The sequence below is a fragment of the Ovis aries genome, chromosome X (genome assembly GCF_016772045.2).
Source record: "Ovis aries strain OAR_USU_Benz2616 breed Rambouillet chromosome X, ARS-UI_Ramb_v3.0, whole genome shotgun sequence".
NCBI lineage: Eukaryota > Metazoa > Chordata > Mammalia > Artiodactyla > Bovidae > Ovis > Ovis aries.
The window spans coordinates 86,423,209-86,439,545 of record NC_056080.1 but is presented as its reverse complement, the minus strand read 5'-3'; positions in this window follow the sequence as shown (position 1 = coordinate 86,439,545).

Sequence of the window (16,337 nt, the reverse complement as noted above, 5' to 3'; positions counted from 1 at the left end):
CTTCCCAACCCAGGGATTGAACCCAGGTCTCCCGAATTGCAGGCAGATTCTTTACCATCTGAACCACCAGGGAAGCCCTTGCTTTCTGAGACCCTTCTAAAACTCGAGTTCTATTATTTATTAGATCAGGTAGCATCTTGGACCTTGCTGAGATTACCAGGCCTAAGAAAGTTCTGGGGCCTCTCCTTCCTGGGTACCTTCACATCAGGCAGCAGGAAGGGAAGTGTAAGGCCAGTAAGGACCCCACTTCAGCCCACCTTGTTGAGCCAGGGTTAGGACAGCCAAGCTCAAAAATGAAAACTCAGCCCCTGGAGAACTCTGGAGACAGGAAGCAGGATGTTTGTCCCTAAGCTGCTCACAGTCTAGTGAACAGTTGGGCCCCCAACAGTTCTGAATGTCCAAAAGGACTTGCTGAGTTCTTCAAGAGAGTTCCAAAAAGCACAGGGTGAACTTAGTTTAGATGGGATCGGAAGGTGGTGAGAGATGGTGCCAGGAAAGATAGCCTGAGGAAATGTCACCTGCGACCTTGTAGACAAGTGAGATTCTGATGGGAAGCAGTGAAAAGGGCATGGGGGCGGTCCTGTCAGGAAGATCCACCCCCAGCCTGCACAGGCTCTCAGGCTGGCGAGAGTCCTTAGTTGCTGGGAAAGGAACAGATCAGGCCTGGTCTTGTTGGAGGCAGAGACCAGCTGCTGACCATGGCTTCCTGCATCCCCAGGTCATCCCAGACTCTGAAGGCCATCCCAGGGTTGTGGCAAGAGAGGTGTGCATGGGGATATGGTCAAGAGCCTCTATCTGGTTTTGTTGGCTTGAAGAAGATCTTAGTGAAATCATGAGGTCTCCTGAGAGCAGCCAGAGCCGGGATGGTCCCCAGAAGGCATGGGCGGGGGACTCCTCCACCCTGACTGTGCTCACCACGTGGCAGCTCTTCAGTCGGTGCCCCTGCTGCCAGGCCTGATGCTTCCCATATGGTCAGCTCAGATGCACGAGGCTCCTCAATTTTTATTATTGGAGCAATATAATCATTATTGCTCTCGTTACCCTAAGTCATATAAACACTCATTTAAGAGGAATGGAGGGATCATTTTTTTCCTCTATTTGATGACATCATCTTTCTGGGTGGCTCTTCTGGTAGGAGGGGTGGGCAGTGGGGAGCAGCCTGCCTCATCACACAGTCTCCTGGGCCTGCTTTTCCGCCCCATGCCCCACAAACCACTCCCTGCAGGTTGGGGAAGGGTTCACAGAGACCTCCAATGACTGAGCAAAACCAGAGGTTTGTCCAGGCCTGATACCCTGGACTGTCCCCAAGCAGGAGTCCTGATTGTTTAGGCTAGTGGGCGACCTAGTGATCTGCCTACATCAGGAACAGCTGAAGGGATTCACCTTACTCTGGTTCTGAATGACTGGGGTATCTGCTGACAGTGCTGTGTTGAGAAGGACTCTAAGGCAGCATCTAAACCCTGTATGACTATGCCCTCCCTGGAGAGATGAAGCTTTCAAGACCTGTGGAAGGGTGAGGGGAGGGATTGCTAACAGCATCAGAACTAAACACCCACTGTGCGTCAGGCGCTGTAACCACTCTCCTCCACAACCCACCGTGCGCTTGTACATGACCACACACACACACACACACCCCTCCTTTAGGGAAGAGCTAACATGTTAGGGCACTTCAGCGGGCCTGCTCCTGTGCATGCCTTCTTTTTACTTAACATATAGTGGATTTACAATGTTGTGTTAATTTCTGCTATACAGTAAAGTGATTGCATCAATTGCCACACAACTGGCAACACTTGGGCAGGACTGGAATGACACCAAATTCAAATATTAGACCAAGGAACACGGCCCTGTGTGGGGCCCTCAGGAGACAGGAGCAGCACATACCCTCAAAGGGGACTCCGATCTTCAGGAATGACAGGACCATTGGAGATCATCCAGGCTGTATCGTAGGCTGTGGAGGGTTCATGTCTTGGGACTGTCCTAACAAAGTCCCACAAATTCAGTGGCTGAAACAATGGAAATGTCTCAGTTCTGAATGCCAGAAGTCTAAGATCAAGGTGTCAGCAAGGATAATCATGGTTTGTGCCTTCATCTTCACATTCCATCTTTCTACTTGCAAGCCTATCTCCATGTTCAAATTCCCCTTCTTGTTAGGACACCGGTCATACTAGCTTAGAGACCACCCTGATGCCTTCGTCTGAACTTGATCACAACTACAGGGATTTTAATTCCAAATAAGGTCACATTCTGAAATATTGGGGTTTAGCACTCCAACATAGGAACTGACAGAGGACACAATGCAAATCCTAGTAGCAAGTATAACCAAAGGTCAGAGGTCAGCAATGAGCAGTGAAGTTATATGAACTCCAAAGGCTTTCTAAAGGAGAACTGGCAGCCCAAAGAGAAGGGACTTACCCACAGTCACATAGTGCATTAGAGACAGACCTAGAACTCCCTCCCCAGTTTCCAGCATTTTATAAGAACTCTGTGCTCATGCCGATGGCCAAGCCCAGTGTTCTTTCTACCAATTCCCTTCCATCCAGCATGTCAGCTTACTGATCTTGCCAGGAGGTTGGTAACCTTTATCCCCTCACCAGCTGGGCACTGGGTGCTGTCTGCAGGGGCCTCCTAGAGACCCACCTTGCTCCAAACAAGAGGCTCTTGGTGGTGGGGGTGGCATTTCCAGCGTTGTATTGAAGAGCAAGTTTTGTGCAATGACTGAGTCGCCACCTATTCTGTCAGGTGTCACTTCCTACTTTTTGGCAGTCTGCCCTTGGAAACCTGTCACCCCGCAGCTCACTCCTGTTTCTGCTTGGCTGGGAGGTGGACCGGACAACAGACTTCAAGTCCAGACTATGACATGGAGGCCATAGGAGGGACTTCTGAATGCAGTCATGTCCAGCAGAGCATGAACTTGGCTGGAACCACTCCAGTTATTGGGGTTCAGGGGCGGGGCAGGTATGGGGGTGGGGTGGGAGGAGTTTTCCATTTTCTCCTTCTTGATTGGCTACTGCATAGGTAACAGCACAGCTGAGTTTGGAACCCTAAAAGGTGAGTGAGGAAGGGTCCATGGAGGCAGTGTCCCAGCCCTTTAGGTGCTGAGAGTTGGCACGCGGCAGAGGACCAGGGCTGCTTGTCACCCAGGAGAAGGGGCCCTCAGATGCCTGGTGCTCACAGTAGTCCCAAGAGAACAGCATGTTCTACAGAGGTGTGTCCTCTTCCCCGAGGGAGTCATCGACCCTGTGCCAGGATGCTTGTCAGTGAGCCATTTGACGAAAAAGCAACCTTTGTAAATGTTCCCTCAGCAAGACCCACGACACACAATTTGTCTGGGGACACTTGCATTTGTCACCTCTCTAACTGCCAACTGTTATTAAAGGCATTAGAATAGACCTAGAGTAACTATTGCATCATTAACAGAGATGGCTTTTAAGTTGTCCTGGAATAAAAGAAATCGGAAGGTCCTTCAAACGCATGAGGTCAAGCACCTAAGTGAGTCACTGTCCCATTTTTGAAAGTATCTACCAATTTGCATGTAAGAGATTTCATACTATAAAGGGAATTGAAAAGAGAACATGGGAATAATGTTTATCTTAACTTTCTCAGCCACAAAATGTTTTAAAGAACTGAGATGTCATGCTAGCACAATGCATTTTTATAAGCTACCCATTTACATTGGCTTTCATCAGAAATTCCTCACGGTCATCCTTATCTTAAGGTCTAACCAGAAAATGCAGTTGACAACCAATTCATTGACTGGCATTCTATTGACATGTATTGAGCTGTATGGTCCCACACTGAATACCTTAATATTTTATCTCCTATGCTCTTGGCAACAATCCAGTGAGGCAGATATTAACACCATTTTACAACTGTAGCAACTGAGACTCAGAGAAGCGAAGTAACTCACCCTGGGTCACACAGCCAGCGAGAGAGAGCACCAGGATTTAAACTGATGGCTGTACTCTTTGGGGCTTCTATCTGTCCAATAATCAACTAATAGTAGCCATCTGACTCCATATAGACCACCCTGAGGAACTACTTGGCCAGGGCTCCTTTCCCCTTTGGAAGATGAGGGACTAATCTTCATAGTCACGTAAACTGGGAAACACATCTCCTGTTTCATCTCACATCTAACTTCATTGACAAGCTAGCCCAGCACTTCCACCCGAGGAGACATGGAGGGAGGGAATGTTCCTTCATGAGGATGAGTCTGCATCACCCTCCAAATAGAGCCAGGGGATGGGGTCTGCTAACAAGCCATGCTTGGGCATCCTGGCTCCATGATTCATCCTCTTCTCTGGATTAACACCTTGGGGTGCTTCGTATCTGTTTATCCAATGAATGAATAACTTGGAATGAAAAAATGAATAACTGGGAATGAAAAAATGAATGAATGGGCCTGCTACTGGATTCCCCACTCCATCCCCCCCCCCAGCTTCCTATCCTTGGAAGTAAGTTTCCAGGGCTCTCGCATGCTTCCCAGCCCACAGCGGCCAGCCCAAATTTGCACAATAAAGAGGTAACGACAAGGCATCCTGGAAATAGAGAAAAAACAAGGAAAATGCAAAGAACTGCCTTAAGACAGGCTGAGTTTTGCCTTTGAATAAAGACCACAAGTTTCTCATCAAGGCCCTTTCTGGTCCTCTCAGAGTTAGTGGTTTTCTAGATGTGTGAGTATACAAAACCTTTCCTCTGAATGTAGAAATAATCTACAGGAAAATTTCCCTCTCCTGCACACAGCTAAGAAACAACATAATGGGTGATGGAGGCGGGGTGCTGCAGGGTCAGGGACGGGAGGGGGATTGGTCCTTGACAGTAAGGACTTGGGTGTGACCTATAAATGAGGATAAGAAAGTTTTAGGATTGAGTCAAAGTGTGTGTTGAAGGAGCAGCTAGAGCCCCCAGCCCCAAGACCCATTATAGAAACAGACGGGGTTGGAATGGATGTGCTGCATTGATGAATTCACTCATTACAACTTGCATCCTGACTCGGATGCAGATCTCAGATTCTCATCTCTCCCTGTGGGTAGGAAACATTTCCGGAAGAAATGGAAAACATCTGGGGAAAAACACAGCCTGGCAGTGAACCTCAGATGCCATCTACCAGATTGGCTCCTGAGATACATTTTCTCTGGAAGAACAATATGCCCTTAACACAATTAGTTCATGATACGGCAAGCCAACCAAGAAGCTAAAAGGCATAGGTATCTCCCTAAATTCTAAGTGGCTTTGTGTGCACCAGGTTAACTTTCCACTAAGATTTTAGGAGTGTGACATCGGAGCCTATGAATTTAGATAGCTCATTGGTTGTGGGACACTAACCACGCACCGGTATCAAGTATGTTTTCAGATCCCTCCAACATGGGGAGAATTCAGGTAAGGTAGCATCTGGCATGCTACCACCGACTGCAGACTCAGAGGCAGCTCTGAATTTCTATTATGGCCTTCACCATAACTTTCAGACTTCATTAATTTGGGTGGAATTATGGTTTGGCTTTGTTTTTTTTAAAGGTTGTGTGTGACAAAAAAATTATGCTTTCAATTTGTAAAACCAAATATCTACGTGGGACCTGTCATGGCCAGTGTGAGCTGCAGATAGTCACTGTGATGGGGTTAATTGCCATTTTAAAATAATTCACTGCCTCCAGATTGATTCTTCTGTTTTTTGTCTTTACACAACATTGCTGTGTCTCACTCTAATTATTCAATGCTAAGTTCATACTTCTGAAGCAGGAGACTGGAGTCAGAGGAAATGGTGTTTGATTTGTTGCCATGGAAACGTCTTGCTGTAGATGGACTCTAATCCCATGACAACTCTCTCTCTTAAGAACCATTTTTTTTCTGACATAATAAAAATCTGATCAAGGTCAGATTTAATAACCATCTCAATTCCCAGACTTTCCCCTGTATATGGTGTCAGGGAGTCATTTTTGACAAAGACGCTTAAAGGAACTTTTCCTGGCTTGCTGTATAAAATTATTGTTTATGCCTCTCAATGCATAAACCTGGCTCCATGTCACATTAATTTGCAGGCATACCTTTTGTGATTGCATAATTTCTGCATTAAATGAAAGTTACTTGTAATTGTTTGCACTGCGCTGGCAGATGTTAACATTTTATGGTGCATTGTTCTTGCTAATACATACATTAGGGGTATCAATAAAGCTTATCGTTTGCCAACAAATGGTGTTTACAGTATTAACAAATGCCACGACCATTTATCTTTCAGTTTACACTGTAATAATTTGCAGAACTGATTATCATGCAAAGGAGGAGTTCAGTGAGACAGGAACTGTGCGATGCCAAGCTGAAATGAAATAGTGCATATTGGAGAAAGGTAAATGAAAAGCATCTGCCATGTGACCTTAAGCAAAGTCCCTCCTCTCCTTGGGCTCTGTTGGTCTCACCTGTACAATGAGGGCTGAGACCACATGGTCTCCAAGGACCCCCTGGCATCTGGCAGCTCCCTGCTCTACACCAGCTGTGCCCAGTAGGGGTTGTAAGCTCCTGGGCTCCTGCCTGGCCCCTCTTCTTGAGGATTTCAGAGTCCTGAGCTCTCCTAGTTGCCACACATATGGTACTTGGCTAATCCCAAATGCCTTTAATTGGCTTAATTGTAGTCTTATGCTCATCCTGAAAAGGGGGAGGGCAGGAATTTTTAACTCCAGTTTAGTGATGAGGTACCTGAAACTCAGAGAGGTTAAGCTACCTTCCCTCGATCACACAGCTTCTCTGTAGTAGAAACAGGTTGCAGATCCCTGTTACTGAACACTGCCAAGGGGTTGGGTTAGTGAAATGTTGCCCAGGAATACAGAGGCATCCAACCCCTTTCACTTCAGAATTCTGAATCCCAGTTCTGTGTCTTTCCACTGATGTGTCCTGGGGGTGATTAGCTCACCACTCTCTATCTCAGTTTACTTATCTGTAAGAAGGGGAAGCTAGCATGACTACTTAACTGAACTGTAGAGAAAACTGAATGAGATCATCCACATCAAGAGTGGAGCTCAAAGGCCAGCGCACGGTAGTTGCTCATGATGTCAGTGATGATCAGCATCATGCAGATAGAGCCAGCACCGCACCTCGCTGTTGCCTTTCCATCATCCTTTCAGTAGTCTCTGGAGATCTGGGGGCTTTCTCTTCCTTTCCCAGGCTTTGGCGCACCCGTCATTCCCAATGACTACAAATCTTACAGGAAAACACCAAACATAAAATAAACCAGATGCCTCTGTGCTTAAATCACTCCACACCTTGACAGTTGTTCTGTAAACAGGGTTCTGATCTCCCTTTAGACATAAAGGCCTCATGATTTGTGTGACAAATGTAGCAGATGCAAATATTTTTCTTGCCTACATTCCCGCTTTCCTTCCACCCATCATCAACGCTTGTTTCACAGAAATCTGTGAAGGTGGCATTCTCAAGAGTGAGAGTCATCTCAAGGCCAGGTCACCAGAGAGCCCATTCATCTGGAGAGGGGCCTTTTCTCCCAGAAGACTTTGCTCATTCTGCAGTTTAATAAATGTCTGAATGCTCTGGTCTGGTGCACGGCATGGAGCAGCACAGAGGGAAGAGGACAACTTTTCATTGTTTAGGAAGACATGGAGTCATTGCTTTGCCTCCCAGAGCGTGGCTCTGGGGCCTCTGTGAACCGCCCATACGACACTCTTTCTCCAGTTTCCTGTCCAATCCCCTCTCCAGTATGCCCAACCTCAAAAATGAATGGATTGGACTACCCTCTTCCACTGTTGCTGGGAGTGTAGATGGGTGCAGCCATTATGGACAACAGTATGGAGGCTCCTTAAAAAAATAAAAACAGAACTACCATATGACCCAGCAATCCCACTCCTGGGCATATATCTGGAAAATATGAAAACTCTAATTTGAAAAGATACGTGCATCCCAGTGTTCATAGTAGCACTATTTACATAGTCAACACATGGAAGCAACCTAAAGTCCATCAACAGATGAATGGGTAAAAAGGACATGGTGTATGTGTGTGTGTATATATATATATATATATATATATATATATATATATGTACACATACATACATACACGTACACACACACACACACATACATACATACACGATGGAGTATTAATCAGCCATAAAAAAGAATGAAATAATGCCATTTGCAGCAACATGGATGGACCTAGAGATTATCATACTAAGGGAAGTAAATCAGACAGAGAAAGATAAATACCATATGATATCACTTATAAGTGGAAACTAAAAAAAAAAAGATATGATGAACTTATTTACAAAACAGAAATAGACTCACAGACATAGAAAACAAACTTATGTTTATTGAAGGAGAAGGGGGAAGAAGGGATAAAAAAGGAGCTTGGGATTAGCAGCTATAAAATAGATAACAAGGTCCTACTGTTTAGCACAGAGAACTATATTCAATATCTTGTAATAACCTATAATGGAAAAGAATCTAAAAAAGAACAGATACATACCAATGTATATATATAACTGAATCACTTTGCTGTACACAGAAAACTAAGAGAACTTTGTAAATCAACTATACTTCAATTAAAAAGTAAAATTTTAAAAAGAAAATGGATTGGACTAGATGGCTTTCAATCACCTTTCCTGTGTCACCAGCATGGATACAAGTCTGACTGGCAGGACTGTGATAAATCATCCTCAGAAGACTCAGGAAAGGACAAACATGGAGTCACTTTTAGCTACTATTCTTCTAAAAGTCACTTTTCTTCTTTAAAAGGAATCAGTGAAGACATATGTTAAACACAGAGTAAAATGGTGTACAGACCCAGGGCCTGGGCTTTTGCTCCTGAACATTAGTGTAAGGAATACCCTGAGATGCAGGCAAGGCATGAAGTGGCTGCACCATGCCTTCTTCTTGAATGAGTTTTGAAATAACTGAGTGAAAGGTTTGACAGAAGGCTCTCATAGTAATAATACAGAAGAGGAGTCAAGTGAAGAGGCCAGACTTCCTGCCTCCCAGTCAACCACCCCTCATGAATTATCCAGTCTGATTTGGGGGCAAGTATATTTTCAAAGTAGGACAACTTCCCTAATATCGTCTAAGTTAGCCATCTCTCCCTTTCCTCTGCTATTGCCATAAATCAAACACTCACCACTTCTCTACTGGTCACCATGCCAGCCTCCTAGCTGATCGCCCTGTGCTCTGTCACTCTTCTCCCTACTCTATTACCAGGGACATCTGGCTAAAACACAAATGTATCAAAAATAAAATGTAGACCTTATTATGCCCATGCCCTGCTTGAAGAAGCTAAGACAACTCAGGATCAGAAAGTAATGCTCAAAATTCTCTAAGCGAGGTTTCAACAGTATGTGAACCAAGAACTTCCAGATGTTCAAGTTGGATTTAGAAAAGGCAGAGGAACCAGAGATCAAATTGCCAACATCCATTGGATTAACAAAAAAATCAAGAGAGTTCCAGAAAAACATCAACTTATGCTTCACTGACTGCACCAAAGCCTTTGACAGTGTGGATCACAACAAACTGTGGAAAAATTTTTAGAGATGGGAACACCAGACCACCTTACCTGCCTCTGAGAAATTTGTATGCAGGTCAAGAAGCAACAGTTAGAACTGGACATGGAACAACAGACTGGTTCGAAATTAGAAAAAGAGTATGTCAAGGCTATATATGGTCACCCTGCTTATATGCAGAGTACATCATGCGAAATGCCAGGCAGGATGAAGCATAAGCTGGAATCAAGATTCCCAGGAGAAATATCAATAACTTCAGATATGTAGATGACATCAACCTTATGGCAGAAAGTGAAGAGGAACTGAAGAGCCTCTTGATGAAAGAGGAGAGTGAAAAAGCTGGCTTAAAACTCAACATTCAAAAAATGAAGATCATGGCGTCCAGTCCCATCACTTCATGGCAAATAGATGAGGAAACAATGAAAACAGTGACAGACTTTATTTTCCTGGGCTCCAAAATCACTGCAGATGGTGACTGCAGCCATGAAATTAAAAGACACTTGCTCCTTGGAAGAAAAGCTATGGCCAACCTAGACAGCATATTAAAAAGCAGAGATGTTACTTTGCTGACAAAGATCCATCTAGTCAAAGCTATAGTTTTTCCAGTAGTTATGTATGGATTTGAGAGCTGGACTATAAAGAAAACTGAGCACTTAAGAATTGATGCTTTTGAATTGTGGTGTTGGAGAAGACTCGAGAGTCCCTTGGTCTGCAAGGAGATCCAACCAGTCCATTCTGAAGGAGATCAGCCCTGGGATTTCTTTGGAAGGAATGATGCTGAAGCTGAAATTCCAATACTTTGGCCACTTGATGCAAAAACTGACTCCTTAGAAAAGACCTTGATGCTGGCAAAGATCGAAGGCAGGAGGAGAAAGGAACGAAAAAAGATGAGATGGTTCGACGGCATCACTGACTCAATGGACATGAGTTTGAGCAAGCTCCAGGAGTTGGTGATGGACAGGGAAGCCTGGAATGCTGTAGTCCATGGGGTCACAAAGAGTCAGACATGACTGAGCGAGTGGACTGAAATGCTTGAAGTCCTCCTTCAACCCTACAGTCTTCAAAAGAAAGCCTAAGGTCTTCCACGGGGCCCACTAGGCCAACCTGATCTGGTCCAACCAATCTGTCACAACTCAACTCTTGTCTTCTCCCATATGCCAAGTCATATCACTATCTGGTTCATTCATCAATCACTTCACTAATTATCTTTCTCTGCTGACCCCCACTTGCATCCCTAACCAAGGGGTTCACCAACAGTCATTGAATACCCTCTGTGGTAGATTTTCTGAAAAAAAAAAAAAAGTTGCAAATCATTTCTCTCATTCCTGTAAACACATGCCCCTCCTCCCATCAACAAGTCGAGTTGATTTGCCCCATTCCTTGTGCCTGGAATAGCCCTGTGACTTGCTTTTGCCCAATAGAATGTGGTAAAAGTGGCACTGACTTCTGAGTTTAGGCCCAGAAGTTTTAATTCAGCACCGTGTTAGGACACTTGATATAAATGACTGAGGAGCAACAGAACATGTGAAGAGGCCCAGGGACCAGTCACAATCATTCACCCCAGCATTGTGGCCAGCCCCCGGTCCATCTACCAGTTAAATCCAACCCCATGAGGGAGCCCAAGGAAGATCTGCGAAAAAAATCACGCAGTCAACTCGCAGAGCTGTGAGAAATAATACACCATAGTCATGTGAAGCCACTAAGTTGTGGGGAACTTAGTGACTCAGCACTGGATAACTAATTTCCAGGGTGAAAATTGTGATGTGGATCCCATCTTTTAAAAGCCTACCAGTTTAGACTGTTATGTGGCAGGCGGAGGGGAGGAGAGTTTGGGGGAGAAGGGATACATGTATGTGATGGCTTAGTCCCTTCGCTGTTCTCCTGAAACTATCACAGCATTGCTAATCGGCTATTCGCCAATACAAAATAAAATGTTACATAGATAAATCAGCAATTGACTAAAAATAAATAAGTAAATACAAAGCATACAGTCTAGTCCCTTTGACCTCACTCACACATGAATAGCAATTAAAAGGAGAGGAGATTGTCTCTAATTATGAGGGCGGATGGTGTTGAGGAAAATGCCAGAATCAGGGTTCACATCCCAGCCTGACTGAGTAATCCTTGGAAATTCATCCTCCCACTCTGTGTCTGTGTTCTTCCAAGGACATGAAGGGGTTGCCCTCAAGCTCTGAAGGACATGGCAGCCCTGAGTCCACCCATGTGTGAAATGCTCTTGGTGGACCATCTAATGGTGAAGGGAGAGTGACATGGGAAAAGCTCGTGGAAAGAAATCCAAAAATACTCAGCCTGTGAGCAAATACTTCACCAACAGGCACCCTAGTGTCAGGCACAGCACCCAAGGTGGACACCAGAAGCACAACAATCAATGCCCACAAGCCCTCTTGTGATTGGCCTGACACAGCTATGATCAGGGCAGGGAAGGGGCTATAGAATCATTTAGATCCTACCACTTACACCACCTTTGTGACCCTGAAAAAAAAAACATGTCAACTCCCTTGGCCTCAGGCCCCTTGACTGTACAATGGGTAAGAAGCTGACAGCCCTGCCTCCCTTGTGGGAACATGAACAGACCCAGGGAGAGTAAAGGGCTCCATCCATTGTGCATGCAGGCAGGTGGTGCCCCTGGTGACTCAGCAAGGACTGAGTAATCTGAGCAGTTTCCCCAGAGAAGGTGACACATGGCTGAAAGTTTGGCAAAGATTCTGCAAGGTCAGAAGGAAAATAAAGGAGCTTCCATGGGTTGAAAAGCACAATGACAGCCACAGAGACAAGCCTGTCCCAGGATGAGCCACCCAGCAGGGGCTGACTCTATGGCCGAGAGAACCACAGTCCTTTCCCTGTTATTTGTCCCAAGTATCACTGCAGACTCAAAAGATCATCAGACACTCAGCACTGGAAAGAAAATGAAGAATGGAAAAGGGCTCCTCAATCCTGAAGTGCTGTCAACAGTCTGGTGACCAAAGCCATCATTTTTATCTTTTACTGCTCCAGCTTCTACAGACCAGTCTAACTATTTTGTAAGAAAACATGTCAAATAATTTATGCCAAGAGCCAAAAACAGAAAAGGAAGTTGCCACAGGCACATTCGAGCCACTGCTGTGACAAAACACAGGCAGATTGGTTTGGGCAAATATTGGGAGATGTGCCACCATGGCCCAGTGAATCCTGGGAAAACACCCTGCTGCCAGGAAGGTTGGTGTGGGAGGTGAGGACACAGAGCAGGGGCGACAGGAAGCCCCGCAACCCAAACCCCGACTACATTCGCCAGCCAGTGCTCAGTGCTGTCTCCCCACCAGCGCGCTCCCCTCCTCCTCAGGGAAAGCTGGGCCAGGAGCCACGAGACCCCGCCTGGAGTCCCTGATTTCCTCCAACAAGCTGAGTGATCCCGAAGAGGCCTGGACCACTCCAGTTCTCAGTTTCTTCATCTGTAAGATGGGAGAGCCCACCCCCAGCCCCCAGCTCAAGTGAGAGAGGAGAAGGCACTATAATTTGAAAGCTGTAAAAATGTGAGACAAACAGAAGTAACTTTTATTATTAAATCAAGCTTTGGATTTTACACATTCATGGCCTGCTCTCAAGGTTGAAAACAGAGCTCAAAGATCAAGTCCCATTCATTAAAGCCTAATTAGAAGACAAATTTTCTTTCCTCTGAACATGGGCTACAGAATCCAGTAGCTTAAGAAATAAGGATGCTGTATTTGAAACTCATTGTGTTCATTCAAAGCTGCCAGGATCTGTGGAGCCTTCAGTTCAACATGGATGAGAAAGCAAGGCCACACAGAAACACGAGACAGAGCATGGGGGCTGGCACTGCCGGAGGCCTGATGCCCTAGGCCAGGGCTCCCTTGAGGACTGCAGTCTTCTATAATTGGGAAGAAGTCAAGACAGTTCTAAACAAAGACCCTGAAGGACCCAAAGGGAGCGTGTGTGTTGGCAGAGACAGGAGGCAAACAGAGAAACAGCAGACCAAAAGCAAAGCAGCTGAAATAGGGAGATGCGGGCCTGAGTCCGGCCTACCTGCGGCACGCAGAGCACACAGAGAAGCTGATCAGATGTGGCCTGGCCCCGGAAGCCGCAAACATGAGACTAGGAACCTGGCCTTCAGCTGGTCCTCAGCACAGAGCTGTAGACAGCCATGCACTGTCAGCAATGACTCCATGGACTCTGATTTTCTTCTGCTGGCTGCAGTGACTTCAAAGCCTTTCTGTTTCCCTGTACTGACCTCAACCAGTCTTCTTTTACTTTCCTTTATGATTCTTCCTTCCAGAATCATCTATTGAGCACTCTGACAGCATTTTGGTACATCAATTTAGTTAGGCTTAAGTGTAGTCCCCAGTTAGTCAATCAAACACTAATATAGATGCAACCATGAAGGGGATTTTCAGATGTGATTAAATTCCATAATGAGTAGATGTAAATTAACCCAAGGGAGATTATGCTAGGTGGGTCTGGTCTAATCCAGGAAGCTCTTAAAGGAAGCTTTATGCCTTCCCTGAGGCAGAGACATCAAACAGCTCCTATTCACAGGGCTTCAACCTGCCCAAGATTGTCCCCTTTGACTGCAGCCTGAGGATAACAAGCTTCAGCCAGGGCCTGTGCAGCTCCAGCTGGCTTGTGATTTTCCCTTCCTGCCTGCCTGCCCTACAGATGTGCTTAACCAGCTGGACAACTGCATAAGTCAATTCCCTGTATACTACTGTATATAAGATATTAATATATAGTATAGTTGTGAGATGCACACACATACACACATGCATGCACACACACATCTTACTTAGCTTCTGTTTCTCCAGTTGAATCCTGATGATAGTAGCTACCTAGTACCAAATTCTGCCCAGCATTGAGGGTACAGTGTTGAATAAAACATAGCCCTCAGTCATGTCCGACTCTTTGCGACCCCATGGACTGTAGCCTACCAGGCTTCTCCATCCATGGAATTCTCCAAGCAAGGATATTGGAGTGGGTTGCCATTGTTTTCTCCAGGAGATCTTCCCGACCCAGGGATTGAACCCGGGTCTCCTACATTGTAGGCAGACACTTTACCATCTGAGCCACCAGGGAAGTCCTAACTGTATATAAGATATTAATATATAGTATAGTTGTGAGATGCACACACACACACATGCACGCACAGACACATCTTACTTAGCTTCTGCTTCTCCAGTTGAATCCTGATGATAGCAGCTACCTAGTACCAAATTCTGCCCAGCATTGAGGGTACAGTGGTGAATAAAACATAGCCCTTGTCCCCAAGAAACTCAAGATGTATTCAAGATGAGACAGGCAAATCAACTAGCATTTTTCAAGATGGCAGAACTATCCAATGTGTATCAACTTTCAGTTATGCTAGATGAATACATTCTAGGGCTCTGCTGTACAATATTGTGCCTATAGGTAACAATACTGTATTGTGCACTGAGAATTTTGTTAGGAGGGTAGATCTCCTGTTAATGGTTCTTTGTTATTCACTCACTCATTCTTGTCTGACTCTTTGCAACACATAAACTGCAGCATACCAGGATTCCCTATCCTTCACTATCTCCTGGAGTTTGCTCAAACTCATGTCCATTTAGTTGGTGATGCCATCCAACCATCTCATCCTCTGCTGCCCCCTTCTCCTATCTTCAATCTTTCCCTGCATCAGGGTCTTTTCCAATGAGTCAGCTCTTCGTATCAGGTGGCCAAAGGATTGGAACTTCAGCTTCAGCATCAGTCCAAAAGACAGCAGCAGCTCAGTACTGGAAAAGAGTGGCATATGGGACCACAAACAAAGAACACTGAAGCAAGAATGAAGAGATGAGAGATGCTTTAAGAAGCATGATGAAAAAGTTGAAACCTGAAGGCTTCAGGATTTTGCCATGTGGATGGGGAGAAGTAGGAGCTCTCAAACAGAGGAAGCTCTATAGTCAAGACAGTAGCTTGTACTGTCTCATATATTTGAAAGTTGCTAAATGAGTAGATATCCAATGTGCTCATTGCAAAAAAATGGTAATGATGGGATGTGATGTCACTGAGTTACCAGAAGTATGAAATATCTAAGATGGGAGGTGATATCACTGAGTTACTAGAAGTATGAAATACTAAGTATATCAAATCAACCCAATGTATATTTCAAATTCACCCAATATATGCCCACTATATCTCAATAAAGCTGGGAAAAGTCTGAACTTTTCAGACTTCCCAAAGTCTGAACTAGATCAGCTGGAAAGAGTCCTATCTGGTCTGGATGTGATAGGATGTTACAGGATGGGAAAAGACCCTGGCAACAGGAAGTATATAGATGAGTACAGGCCAAAGGAAGAACATGTCTGATACTAATCCAGGAGTCAAAGAAAAAAATGCAAGGGGAAAAAAAAAAAATGTCTGGCTTTATTAAGAGGATGGTACTACAAAAAATATTTGACTCAGAAAGATCTAATAACACTAGTGGAAGTGATTTTAAAGTGCTTGACACTGCTCTACAGAACAAAATTGGTGAGCTATTGATCCTTAGAGGACATGACTAAGTCCCCCAAGCAGCTCTCCCCAGGAAGATTTCTCTGAAAAAGAGGGAAACCAACTAGTCTTGTTCATGATGGGTCAATCCCACTGATCCGAGTGACGTTAACTGTTGACATTTTAGAGTCTGAAATCACACTTAGCAAAAGAAAATTGTACTGGCAAAAACTACTGACACAATGGTTGTTGTACACCTGTGATTCCTTTGGTTTTCCTTCCCAAATCTCCAAGGCTAAGCCTCCTGTCCTCATCTACATGACCCCACCTCATGCCAGTCATAGAACTCTAAGGATAAAGCAGTGACAATCCCCACCCTCAAGGAACATTCCC